Source organism: Temnothorax longispinosus, chromosome 2, assembly GCF_030848805.1.
Source record: "Temnothorax longispinosus isolate EJ_2023e chromosome 2, Tlon_JGU_v1, whole genome shotgun sequence".
Lineage (NCBI taxonomy): Eukaryota > Metazoa > Arthropoda > Insecta > Hymenoptera > Formicidae > Temnothorax > Temnothorax longispinosus.
The window spans coordinates 14,807,918-14,822,728 of record NC_092359.1 but is presented as its reverse complement, the minus strand read 5'-3'; the positions used below and the strand labels follow the sequence as shown (position 1 = coordinate 14,822,728).

At 37.4% G+C, this 14,811-nt stretch overlaps 1 protein-coding gene across 5 annotated transcripts in view; it reads left to right on the top strand.

Annotated features, from left to right (window-relative positions):
* The window catches only part of Tinc (transmembrane protein tincar), a 124,517-nt gene that overhangs the window by 69,117 nt on the left and 40,589 nt on the right, over positions 1–14,811 (top strand). The window contains exon 5 of one of the 5 annotated variants that reach the window (XM_071797849.1): positions 5,793–5,889. The exons of the other annotated variants lie outside the window; for them this stretch is intronic. The gene's annotated coding sequence lies outside the window, so the exon portion shown is untranslated. The remainder of the gene's footprint in view (positions 1–5,792; positions 5,890–14,811) is intronic. 5 annotated transcript variants of the gene reach the window in all.

Below are 14,811 nucleotides of genomic sequence, written 5' to 3'. Positions count from 1 at the left end.
AACTAAAGACGTTATATATCTTCATTCTCTTCGCGAAAGAGAAGCTCCATTGTTGGCATACATTCTCCTGATTTATCGGTATGATTGGTAAATCGTTAAGATCATTGAAGCCAGTAAAGGATCTATTATCTTCGTAATAGCCGAGATGCTTTCGCAGGAAATAGGGCGTAAACTCGATGGAGGTGATTACCTCGAAAGAGAATGGGGACTCTAATATACCTTTACTGAATGTCCTTTTGTAAAATATGGGACGCCGATGTTGGGATTATCATCACAGTACACTGGATACAGGCAATACGACCACTGCTTTGCGAGGAAACAAAAAAACAAAAGAGATAGAACGCGAACTCGTGCACCAAAAGGCTCGTATCTTTCTGTTCTCGACAGTTCTCTTGAGTTTCGCCGTTTTGAGGTATCGAAGCGTCGAATATTTCCCTTTTATTTCTCGAAATAACGCTGGACGATACATGAAAGCAAAAAAGAGATTCTGCTTGAATAATAATCTCAGAGGCCATATTTATTCGCTTCCAAGATGAAAGAAATAAAACCTAAAGATGAAGAGAAAGTTCGGTATGCACTGTTTTCAACATTATGGATTTACAATCTAATTCGTTTTGATTTTATCAGCTGCGTATAAATCTTATAGACATTTATTATGAAAGCTGATTAATAAGATTAAATAGCGCATGTATCGATTCGAGAAATTATTATTATATTACCATGACAGCAATAAAATTCTATAACCGTGTAGTTAAACTTACATCTTGCAAATGCGAATCTTTTAATAATCTATGTAATATAAAATACCGTTCTATACTTTTATAGCAAATTTTGACGATGTTCCGAAAATATACCTGACATTTTTTCGTATTTAATTCTCATTATTAAGGTAAATGTACCAATGCAATGTCGGAACATTTAAGACTTATGTCTGGACACCTTTATCATTTTAGTTTTTAAATAAGTATAACACGAATTAAGATCAAAAATAAAAATATAATACAAGAAAAATATTTTTATCTTTGATTCTTTGATTTTATTTCGCGTTATAACTTATTTAAGGACTAAAATGATAAAAATGTCCAAACATAGATACATGTCCAGGCATTGGCACTTACCTTATCGATTGCTCGTTATGAAACCTACCGTTATTTCTCTTATTACTGATGAAGATTTATAAGGAGACGTAATATAGTGTCAGGGTTGTTCTTGATGACGAGGATAAAGGCTTACTTACGTTAAGGACATGTGCGTAATAAAGGCAAGGGAAAGGTCTTCAAGATTACCGAAAGCTACGAGGGAACGAAAAACGTACTGGCAGTGGATTTATATCATTTCCTCCAAGGATTCTAGGTTTTGATACCAAAGAGGATTTTATTATTTCATGAAAGCCGTCGGCGACGAAAAGAAAATCCACGTGCCGTTCAGAAAAGACAACACAGAGGAGCTTTTGACAGACTTTCCTATCATTTAAGAGAGTTTCACGTTTTCACGTAATACAAAACTCTGTAATACATGAGAGCACTTTGCTTTCTACATCTTAAACCATATATCAATCCGAAGAATACAGTGTGTAAAAATATGAGATGTTACACACAAGAAATTTTGTATTGAAATATAAAAAACAAGTCTTATATGAGAATATGCAAGTATGACGTATGTTTATATGTGATCACATTAATTTACTCGAATTTGCATGCATACGGGAGATCTTTTTAACAACTCATATTTGAGAACCTCTCATATCTGGGATTAAAGCTTTTATATCTAAATGGAGGTGATTAACGCTAGATTTACGAGTTCCTACATTTCAATCTTAAAATCTCGAACTTCTCGTCGACGCGGAATCATTTGTATAGAGCGTGATGACTCCCAGGCATCCTTTAGAAGCGGAAAAGCAGTTCGAGCGTCGGCATTTAATCCGGGTGCGTTTGTCACGCGTGTCACGCACTTTACAGCCCCTCACGCTCCGGCAATTCCCTCTCGTAACGTTCAAGATCCTAGGAGGTCGCCCCTCCCTCTTCTCTTGCTGCTCCTCCGCTACTTTTCCTCCATCTCCTTCATCTCGTCATTCCATCCCTCTGCTACCTTAGCTTATTCACGCGGGTGACAGAGCGTGGCGAAGAGACGGGGCATGTCACAAAAGAGGGATAAACGTTTAACCCTTCTCGCGCGCGCGAACTTCAACTCAAGACTTGAAATTTTGTGGAAAACGAGCCACGCATTCGAAGGGACGATCTCCCATCCACCTCTCTATGTTCTGACGAGGGTAACGCAGATTTGACGATGTTTAGGGCCGATTCTTTCGAGAGATTATTCTGCTGGCGTAATACGATTCTTCGCGGTTTGCATTTCAATTGCCTGTAGGACCTTCATCGGAAAATTAGAATCTGAAAATCTAATGTATTTAATAGAGTTTCAATCGAACCTCGGGAAAAGAAGAGAGAGAAGAAAATTAATGGAATGTTTATTCTGTCCTGTTTAATCGAATATGTGATTGTCCAAAAGAAACTAAAAGTAAAATTATATCTTTTGATTTATTATGTGATTGAACTTATAAATTAATACGATGAAATTTATATAAATATGTTGTAGAAACGCAAATAATTTAATCAATTAGAGAAAATACTACTTTTACGGTCTGGGTTGGATTTTGCCTATAATTATACTTCTGTGTGAGTTTTGTGTACTTTTTTCCAAAGTGTGCACCGATTTTTTGTCGGTCTTTAAAACACACAACTCTTTGTTGGAACAGTAAATCCACATATTTAAGTCAATTATTGATTTAACTTTTTGATGCTAGTAAGCCTCCTTATTAAATCACTGTAAAAAATTTATTGCGAAAAATATCACTGCAGCTAGGGTTCGAACCTGGACCTTTCTACAATCCGTGACGGGCATCTTTATCAATTCGACCTGAAGCAAATGATTTATATCAAAATAGAGAAAAGCAGAAAAGAGGGATTAATGGGTCGTTTGCTCTATTCCGTTTAATCGAATATGTGATTGTCCAAAAAATCTAAAAACCAAACTATTTTCTTCAATTATTTGATTACTATGTAATTGGATTTATAAATTAATACAACAAAATAAATAAATGTAAATATATTATGCTGCGGAAACACAAACAATTTATGTCAAAATAGCTTGAAAAAAGAGAGTACTTACAGTCAACTCCAGTTTTCGTACTCCGCAAAACTCGCGATTATTGCTTATATTTTTCTCGAATAGTTTATTTCGTAATGGCCGTCGAAAGTGAATGACGCAAATTCGCTTTCAGATAACCAGGAATTTCCTTCCGCATGCAACGCACACGCGATCAATCATCATTTCGCGCTTTCCCTTGTGTGCGTCTCGAACATGTCGAAAACTACAATTACCCCCGTGCATCGGCCTGCATTCGAAGCGGATCGCGAAACGCGCGCGCGCGTCTTCGCGGCGCGAATATCCGTGGAACGCAATGTCGCGGTAAAAGGCCCGGAATGTCTCGTCGTCGCGCGAGCTCTTGCCGTGGAAAATGGATCGACGTTTTACGTGCCCGCGCCTACGGGGAAACCTAGAAGTAAGCTTACTCGATTCTTCCGGGTTATATAGACAGCGGAAATCGACTTCAGTCGGAACAAAGAGCCACTGAACCCGCGGGAGGGCGAAACCCCTGCGATGAATCATCGCTTTAATCCTCGTCGGATAATCCACCGATGACGAGAGACCGCGTCGCAATTTTATAATCAATTAAGAAGGCGTCGCGCGGCGGCGCCTCGCGGTGTGCGGAGCGCGGGTACGGCGCGGAGAATCGATAGGGCGGAAGTAAACGAAGAATCCCTTGCTAATGAGTCCATCAGTGGCGGCGTGAGACGGGTTTAAAGCGCGTACCTGAACCAAGTTCGAGTCTACGCCCCAGTCTATACGCTTAGAATACAGAAACTGCCACTTTATACCAACTTAACCGATGATTAATGAGAGGCGGAAGTAATTCGTTACCGTTCGTCTACTTAGGTTGCCTACTGACTTGTAACTTAGATACTTTACACGTAGATTAACTCTTTAATTAGGTGTAAACCGTGTAAACAACTAACGTTAATCTAAAGCTGCATGTATATATACCTCGAATATGAGATATATTATTTTAAGAAAGATATCCTTATTGGTTAGTATGAAAATGTTATACGCCCGAATCATGTATGAGTCCTTCCTCCCATCCAACGTGAAGAAATTTTAAATTTCACTATATATTTTTCTCTCTTCCCATATATTTTTTAATATGGCGCGTTCTTTTGTACGCTGTATAGGAGATGCCTGTTTATTCATAAGACCATCATGGGGTCTATATAAACTGGATGCTTCGAGTACTCTGCATGCTCAACTTTATATGTTTCTTTTATCATTTTTCTTCGCTCGCAGGCAATCATCTTCGCTATACTCCCTGCGGTTTAATAACATGACTCTTGTATACGTTACACTTGAACTTCCGACGTAAGAGAGACTTGAACTTGCCGTGAGGTCTCGATAACAAGGCTTAGATTATATTTCCAGGCAAATCAGATTCAAACTACTTAAGGAATAGCAAATTAATTGCTGTTCCATTATCTGAAATGCACATCTATTCCAGAAACAGTCTTATGCAATGTAAAACTTACCTCGCTTTTCAGACTTTTATCTCGCGATCTCTTCTGTCTGTTTCCGCCATGCAACAATTATCCTGAAAGCATATAAGCTTATCAGCAGCGATTTCATTGTAGAGCCGCGTGTTGCGCAAATATGTCACGCTAACGTCGCTTATCAAATTCATGGAAATCACGTCGGGCCGCGATTTCGAAAACGACCCGTAACAACCCGCGGCCCGTCGCCATTGCGATGCAAAGTATTTCGAAAGTCCGTAATACAAGGCTTACAAATACATGCAATTCGCAATAGGTAGCAGCGGGATTGCTCAGCGTAAAATCCTACTCGCAACAGATGTTTACAGTCCGCAATCGATTGCATGCAAATAGAACATGTCCTGGTTTACGCAAGAGAATCCTGCATGTATTTTCCTTGGTGATATAGTTTATTATATAAAATGTTATTGATTTGATATAATATATATATCAAACGATAAATAAATAAATAAATTTACTTATTTATTTACATTTATTTTGCCATTTAGCCGTAATACAAGCACTTATGTCATTTAAATGTTATTTTTAAATCGTAAAATTAAATATACAAATTTTAAAAGTATTATACACAGTTAAAAATTAAAAAATAAAATTTAAACCAATATCTCAAGTTAAATAACATTTTGTTATTTTTAACTATCATGTGTGTCGAAATTTATTATTTGAACACAAAACAGTATTATTTTAACTCCATTGTAGTTTAGTTAAATTAACATTATTTTAGTTAAATTAACACACTGAGTAGGAGCAATGGCGACTTATAGGAATGGTTAAAAATGACTCAAATTGAGTATAATTTTACACTACGAATTTAACAATGTACCTACTTGGCTCGAATGTCTAGTATAATCAAGAATCATTTGTATGCGCAATGTTCTGATATATATAAGCGGTTATAAATTGCGGTTGCATGCGCAAGAATTTCTCAGAATATGCCGCAAAATTGATCCAGATAATCAATATGTTTCACGCTTTCGTTCATTGTTCTTTATTCTTAATGTACGTTTCAAAATGACTATTTTCGTTCAAGATTGAACGAGTTTAACCAGAATAATGTTTCGTAATTTTATAATATCAAAGTTAATAATACTTTGTCAACTCAAGAAAGTGATATATTTGATATATTTGCCCCAGCCGAGAGATGCAAAGAAGAAATACAATCATGATGTTATCGGACCATCTTGTAGACGGGAGTGGTACTTCGATATAGCCAACGTCAGGATTGTAAATTGTAAGAAACGCGTTACAGCTGTTTTGATAACGATATCGGCGAGCTAATAACGTCTAGACAGCCGGTCTTGATTCACGTTTCCTGCAACACTATGTTTGTGTGATTTACCACAATACATGTACAACTATCTATACATTTCAGAATGCAATAGTGAATATCTTGCGTTACGGCGATACTTTTATATATTTAATTTATGATAGACTTAATAGCTTAAAGAATTGGAAGACGAAAAAATATATGATTGATCGAAACGAATGAACTTAAAAATAAGAATCGAGTGTTAAGGTCGAGATCAATAAAGGCCTTAGATAGTAGATATTATTTCGGACATCGGAATGGTTTAAATATGCAGCGTCGGTATTATTTTAGTAACTCAATTTCGCAGTTGAATTCCGTTTAATACCAAAAATAATCAAGTTACCGATCAATATTTAAATTATAAATAATCAAGTATCCTTAAAATATCTTGGTACTGACAGTTTCATTTAAGAGCATTTCGTGTCTCGCTGATACATCTCCTACAATTTGTACGGAGGTGTGAAGATCAGTGTCGGGACGCGAGTGAAAGAATCACCGCATGCCTTTACGAGTGATTCATGCCGGCGCATTGTGCCCGAAATCACGTGACTAAAACATATCGCTCTTTGCGAAACTTACAACTCAATAGCCGACCCTCCCAGAGCGAATATCGCACGACTAGGAGCACCGGTAATCGTATTACCGTCGTAGTCCGCGGGCCGAACCGTCCGTTGCCGTTGCCGAAGGTGTGCCGCAACTTGCGTGACCGACGCGTGTTTCGGTCGTGTGCATCGATCTTGATGCGCATCCGCCGCGCATCCTCAATCGTCGCGACGGCACTCGGCAGCGGCACGTCTCCTCGTTTCTCGCAGTATCGAGCACGGCCACGCCGAAACAAACGGGGGGACGAACTTTATCGACGTCAGATCGCATCCACGTTGCCGTCCTCCCGCGGGAGTACCTCTCGTTACTCGGCAGCGAAGTGCTTGAGCAGAAACGGCGCGGCTCCTGACTCTCATCTTATCGCCTTAATGCGATTCGACCGGCATTACGCGGCTCTCGATTTGTCGCCTTCGTCATCGCGCAAATGCGATTTCGTTGTCGCCACGCGCGAATGTACGGTAATCTATTGAATGTCAAGTGCAGGCTCTCCCCTTCACGCGCGGGATTACTTCGTCCTTCGGTCCTTCTCGTTGCCGATCCCCGTCCACGAGAACACTTTCATTTGCGCAAGTAAGTACCTATACCGAGGATGCCGAGGATGATTCATGATCGGCGACGAAGGACGATTCAACTTACGTCCACGTTTCACGGGAGACTTTACTTCGCGAAGCGAAGCGTCGCTGTTCTTCGCTTTAGCATTTCGCATCTTGTCTCTCTTTACGAGTTTTATTTATAACACGATGAAGGTAAAGTGCAAAGCGCAAAGTGGGTAGCTGAAGCGAAGTTAGATATTCACTAAGTAAAGCACTTATTCTGCATTCAGGACTCGACGAGGAAGAAACTTTTCGCGAAATGTACTGGGAGAGGATCGATACGTAACACTTGAGAAATCGTCATTTAATTTATATACGCAACATTCGATGAACGTTTGTTATTGCCAGAATAACTCATTAATTAATTCGTTATTGCCAAAAGTGGAGGAAGAATTTAGGAATACTGCATTGCGACGTAGTGCTCGAAATCCCTTTCGAGTTACTTTTTTTCTTTCATATTTTACTCGTGCAACATCGCGAACGAGCACTCGACTCAATTTTTGAGATCATTTGAATTTCTTCTCTTACTCTTAATTTAGAATAGACTTTTCTCCGGAAGCTGTTTTATTTTAGACGTTTTTAGAGAGAGAGGGGGGAGAGAGAGGGTGAGAGAAGGGAAAAAGAGAGAGGGAGGGTAGGGGGAGAAAGAGAGAAAGTCGCGGAGAAAAATGCTCTTCGTCCGAGAGATCCCGGACGTTGGAGTGAACTTGACCTGGCTCATCCGGTGGAAGGTCTCGCTGGTCTCGCTCTAGCCACTCTCCCGCGCGCAAGGAAAAAGATGGGAAAAATCGAGAACCCGGAGAACGGACAACCCCGAATGCGACTGAAAACACTGCCGGCAATTTTACGCGACTGTGCTGGCAGGTTGCATACGCCTCTTTTTTTCCCGCCTAGTCGCCGTTCATTTTGCTTCCTTTTAATTTTCATTCACAGCGAAAAAATCCTGCTTCTCCCTCTCTCTTTCTCTCTCGCGCTCTCTCTCTAATTTTCCTGAAATTATAGCTGCTCGTTAACATCGTCCGGTTTAGTTGAATAATTAGCTAGCGTTTACATTCGTCAGAGGTGGAAGTTAATCAGCATAGTAAATGTCGCTGCGAAACTTTTTAATAGACACGCTTTGTTTAGTGAAAAACTTTCCCGCGATGATTCGGACATTTTGCATGCGCCGAGAAAGATAATTAGCGAGATATTTTTAGTTTTACCACTTTTATTTTTTTTTTTTAGAAATTTGTAATTATGTTTTTTCTCACTCAATACTCGTGTTCGGATATTGTGTATCGAGTGATACGACTGTTCGTGCCAACAAACATTGGCGAATCTGATTCAGTGGGTGAATTTAGACACGTTTCGTTTAACACTATCCCAGGGTTTGGATCTGAACTCGAAAGACTAATACCACAGGTCAGACCCTTCTCTAACCACTAAGTATAAACCCAAATATATCCTTGTAGGCATGGTCTTGTTACACCGTTTTACCGCTCCAAACAACAATAAGTTACACACGTCTGTAGACCCTCTTTATATAATACTAACTAATTTACAAGCCATTACACTGTATTTAAAATAGGAAACAGATATTTATACAAAATAAAAGATTTTTAGGGAAATTAGCTAAATAAGATTAAATGTGCATTGAATGTACATACAGTGAGAAGATTTTTATTGAAAACTTTGTAATCACACGACTCTTGAATTAATAGAAATATTAAAAAATTTAAATATTAGATTAAAAAGAGATATGTATTTATTTGCTCGTAAACTTACTCGTAAATTTGCTCGTTACTTGTGTTTTATCATGCATTATTAATTCCAGTGAAGATTCTCGATTTGATATTAAACAAGAATTTGCGTCTTCTTGCTTTCTGAGAAAGCAAGGGTAAATGCAAATCGGGCGCTGACATAAATCGACGAGCCTCGATCTTCCGACCCTTTACGCATCGCTCTTTCACAAGGCAAATGGAGAGTCGGATGTCGGATGGCTACGGTGGTTACTGGTGGCCGTGCCAAAACCACGAGGTCAAATATCTATTAACCTCTTTTGTACGATACGAGTGAAATTCTCGTGGATGCGGTTTTTCTGTCAAACGGATTGACGTATATCGCTACTCGGCGTTAATTGTTCTGTCGAATGAAAAAAATGACAATCACTAGCTACAATTTAACATTTGTGGGTAATCATAAAGTAAGAAAGATTGATATATATATATAAATGGAAAAAAATACATTTTTTTACAAAATTTCTATAAATTGCTTTACGCTTACAATGTATACAGATGATATTAGAGTAAAATATTTTTACATATACAGGGTGAATTTTAATGGATGTCCCGTTTCTAAAAAGAGATGTAAGATTCATGTATAAATAATAATTTTTTTCGAAATTCAAAATTTTTGATATTACGTCAGGTATTTCTAATTATATGCAATAAATTGGTGCTGTTATCTAGATTTATCTTACGATGAAAAACATTAATCTTTGCACGCATACGTATATTTAATGTGAGACATTTATTCTATGTAATTTAATGAAGTTTAAACTAAATTATTAGAAAATTTGGTCTTTACGATAGGTCTTTATACAGTTCTGTATTTTTAAAAAAATATTGACAAACTTATATAAGTAAATAATACCTAACCCTGATATAACGCAGAATAAATAAATTTTCTTATAAATTTATAAGAACTCGCTTATTAGTATCAATAATATTAAATAATTATATAATAATGTGTTATTACATTTTCAACTTTGACATAAAAGCTATTATACAATCGAATAGTAATCAATTTTGAATATGGTTCAAAAAACATAAAAATAAAATTGTATGCAATTTACAAAGATTATCATTGGGTATAAGATCCGATGATCGAAAATAATTAATATTTATATATTGACAAACTTATAACATACAATGTACACAAATTAATATAACACGTACGGTATGAAATTAGCATAAAATGTTCCACGAACAACATCAAAATAGTTTCCTTCGTTTACTAAAACTCATTATGTACACAACATACGTAGGCTTGCTGAAGTTGAGAATATTCTATCATAAATCTCAAGAATTAGTCAAAGCGCGTAAATTTTGCAAGATATCTGCCCCACTATTACCGTGTAACTTACAGAACTCAGGATTAAGGTAACAACTTAACGTAATTGATCGCTCAAACTTTCAAGTCCCGTGACTTCAACCCCGTCGTCTTGATATCGCGTCAACCCTCGTCGTCCTCCGCCACCCCTTTTCACCTTTCCTTAATCCTTTTACGCCTAAAAACGGTCGAGTTCAAACCGTATCGCACTTTCTCAATTTTCATTCTTCCGACTCGACTCGCGGATTATTTCGTTCCAGGATTCTTCTTCAGTCGCTACAGTTTGAACGTAATTTTGGCATGCACGTCTGCAGAGAACAACGCTAATGAGATCTGCAAGACTAATTTTCGTTTTGCTTTTGCAAGTCTAACTTTCCGACGTACAATATCGCCAGCCTCTCCCTTATAATCCGTTTCTCTTTTCTCTCTCTCTTTCTCCCTTTTTGCTGCCATGCAGTTTTCTCTTTATATTTCGCTAGTCTACCCTGCGAAACCTGTATTGATCGCGTGCACGTGTGGACAACGTTATGGGGGTTAATGCGTTTGATCGTTTCGCGAAATACATCAATCAATTCGGTTCTCCAGAAACTATAAGACGACGTATCCAGAACGTACAGGTGTGTGAGTGATACTTTATTTAAACTTTAGCTAATAACCATATCAGAATTCAGAATACATATATAGATGATTTAAAAGAAATCTTTAGAAATATTTTCAGCAACTGATGGACAAATTGGAAAGAATGCGGGTAACGTCTGCAACAAATTCTATTTGAGATAGAGTCGTGCTATTATTTCGTAATGATGTCGGTACTACTCGCGAGATAAATTAACGTCAGTACTGCCGTTTCTTAACGAGTAGGGTCGCGCGTTATTATCCTTACATCGGGGAAAGTATATCTTCTGGATTTTTAATTAAAAGAAAGAACGAACGCATATATTTCAAGAAACTTTATTGCGTCGGGACTAAATTAGCGAAATTATTATTGAATGAAGTATTAATATTTAATATGTCGATTAATAATTCGTGATTAATACTCTGATCAGAAAATTAAGAATTATTTTATAATTTAGGAAATTCTATCGTTTCATAGTAGATACAATTACATTATGTATATAATTATAAATATTTCATGTGTTTAATCTTACGTTTAAATTTTATTATTATGTTTCTTATTTTTACCGTCTATTTCACATTACTTTGTCAAAGATATCTTTCTTTTATCTTTAATATTTCTTTATTTTACCCGAATGTTCCCGGTCGCATCAGCGTCATCAAACATGCGATTGAAAGTGAAGCTTCTCCTGATCGGTTGCCCTCGTCACTATTGGGTTCCGCCGAACCCAATTAACGCGAGTCCATCACGTGTCAAACGACGTGCATTCCCGTACGTGAAAGAGGCAAACAGTTAACCTCGGCGAGGGGTTCTCGAGAGCACCGAGAGAAGGGCTCCGAACGATGGGTAAGGGCTCTAGAATTATCACAGTGCAGCCCCCTCGCCTCCATCTCGGGACCCTTTCAGGCGGGCTCCTTTCTTCGGTCCGTGTATGTACGTGTGCACATATATGCATGATCATTTGCACGAATATACCATGGAACGACGACGCATCGAGACGCCCGCACAAATAGATACCATAAGTAACTATCTTCTTAGTCCAGACAATACACATTTCTCCATCAACAGGCACCCTTCTTTCTGTCTATTCTTAGCTTCGCGGAAATCTTTCATCTTTTCTTGAATCTGGCACTTTGGATGCAAAGTGCATTTTTAAACTTGTCAAATGTCGATATATGCAGCACATATTTATTAGATATAATGGAAAATAATGATTATAATTGATTTTGTACAAAAAATTTGAATACCTTGATATACCTGAAAGAGTATTAGAAAATTTTACTTGATGTGTTAACATTTAATGAATATTATCGCAACATATATCTCTTAAGTAACATCACGTAATTTTCTCAATAAAATAAATGTGCAGAAATAAAATGTATATAAGTTTCGATTTGTTGAGATATACATATATATTAATATGAAACAATTGGATTGGAATGAAGGAATAAAACACGAGAGAAATTTATATCTTGCATTTTAAGGAAGCACGCGAGTATGTAAAATATGAATGTATATCTCATAGTTCACAAGTTACGATCTTAGGATCCCAATGTATATTAATATAAGATAATGTAAATGTATGAAAAGTAACGTAAAATAGTGCTCCGACATCAATCTTTGGCGGTAGAGGGTTTCCCTTCCGTTGAATTCAAGCAGCAACACAGTGGCGAAGAGATGAAAAGCCGAGTGAATTAAAAACGTTCGTTTTCTTACCGGCGCTCGTAAAAGCCACATTTGCCTAACCATACGAAAAGGGAACCGACGAGTTAAGCTCGATTTATATTCCGGCTAGCACGGCAAACAATCTCGAAAACTTCTAACCGCATCGCCCCGCCGAGCCGCGCCGCGCCGCGCCGCGTTCGTGTCCCCAACGAGAGAATTCCGAATCAGCATTTCCCGCCTGCGGAGCTTTAAGCTTTTCTCTCCGCCAACTTCGGGAAATCTCTCGAAATCAGTCTCTCTTTCCCGGGCGCTTCTTTCCTTAAATTGTGGCGATGTTGAATTCGGCGCACTCGCATGGGGAAGACAGACATCATGAAAAAGAGACGAAGAGAGAGGAGGCGTAAGAGGAAAGAGAAGAGACCGATAGCGAGAACCGCGGAACCGCAAGCTTGGCGAAAGTCCGAAACTCATCTCGATTTCCGCTTTCGAATTTTCACGCTTTCCGACGAGATAATGGGCTTTTGGGTTATCGTTTCCCTCGGGAAATACATCAGCTGAAATGTAAGCATTGCGCCGTTACGCAACAATAATCATATAATTAACTTTACGGTAAAAAAAAAATCTTTAAAAATATGTATATCATTTTGTATAAATAACGATAATAATAAGAAAGAAGAAATTATTTGGAAACATCGCTTTTCTGAATATTCTCAAACTTGATATTTTTTTGTATATATAAAATCGAAATTCTATTGATTCTTCTTCTCTTTCAATTATGAAGTCGCGCGTTATATCCCCAGGTAATAAGAGACTTTTCTCTGACCAAATCAGATCTGACAAACGATAGCCTGGAAGAACTGAAATAAAAGCGATTTTCGAAAGAAGAGACACGAACAGAGGGAAGACGGTAGTTTCTGGAAGAAATCCACAAACTCGGCAAAATGGCGAAGTCCGAAATCCATCTCGACCTTACATCTTCAAATCTTGTCTTTCTAGCGAAATAATAGGGTTTCCCGAGTATATCTTGTGCACAATATTTCATCCAGGATACGAGTGACGCTGTTCGTTAAGCTCGGCACCAAATTATTATTTATTAATTGTTATATTATTATTACATGCGAAAATTGCCATTATTTGTTAATTATATTAATTGCGTTTTTTACATTTTTATATTAACAACGTTGCCGAGAAACATCAGCCAGTTGTATGCAAAAAATGCATGATGAATAATTTTCTTGCAATTTTTTGTGCTAACTCGGAAACGTAGCACTTTGCTGTTTATAGTGTCGTACCCGACAACTTATCTCCGCGAGATTATTTTATCAGTATTAAACTCTATTTACAGCAGACTGCACTACGCGCTACGAGTCAAACTTTTGAGTTCTGTGCGGGGTTTCAAACTTACAAACAGTAAATAAACTTTATTTGCCGAATTAGCTCGGTATTATAATCAAATATTGCAATTTTCGTCGTGACAATCACCGATTTTCGTAGCAATTGCAATATGCATTTTAAAGTTACTTATGGAGGATTTAATGTTTCATACCACGATTTCATGAAATTCGAGAGAACGAGTGTTTCTGAATAGTTACATTACGAGCGACTGTTAATTGAACACGATTCATTGGACAATGACAAATGTGTAGGTTGATTGGCATTATAAACAAAAACTACCTCTTTGTTTGTTGCACGAATGATTGAATTCACTGACGCCAATAATCATTATGAATACTAATAAACGTAAAACTTAACTTACATTTATAGTTATATCTGATAGTCAAATTTAATATCTAACTGAATATATATACTAGCATTAAAACGATAAAAAGGAAAAGAAACAGTGAGAGAAAGATATCAAGAGTGTTGTTTTTTTATAAAAAGACTCTCTATAGAAATCTTCACAATAATTTAATCTCTGTAAAAAATTATTTTCTAATAAGATATCAATTAAGAATGTTTTTTCGTTGAAAGATACCTAACGCCTTTGACGTGTGCAAAATTATATGATTTACATAAAGACAAATAAGTACAGTTTCTCGAGATCTATTGCGCTATAATTTCCTCGGTAAAACTTTCTCCTTTTTTTTCTATTTTGACTTTTGTCAGATCCGTACGAGTATTGTCGAGTAGGTATATATTATACTTATTTGCAACGTGTTTCGTGACAGCCACGGATGATAAATCAGGGTCGTGCAAACATTTTATTGGAGTAGGCATTCTTCATTCTTCTCGCCGTGGAAGAAAGTTTTTGCCACTTTGCGTGCTGCACCGTTCAAT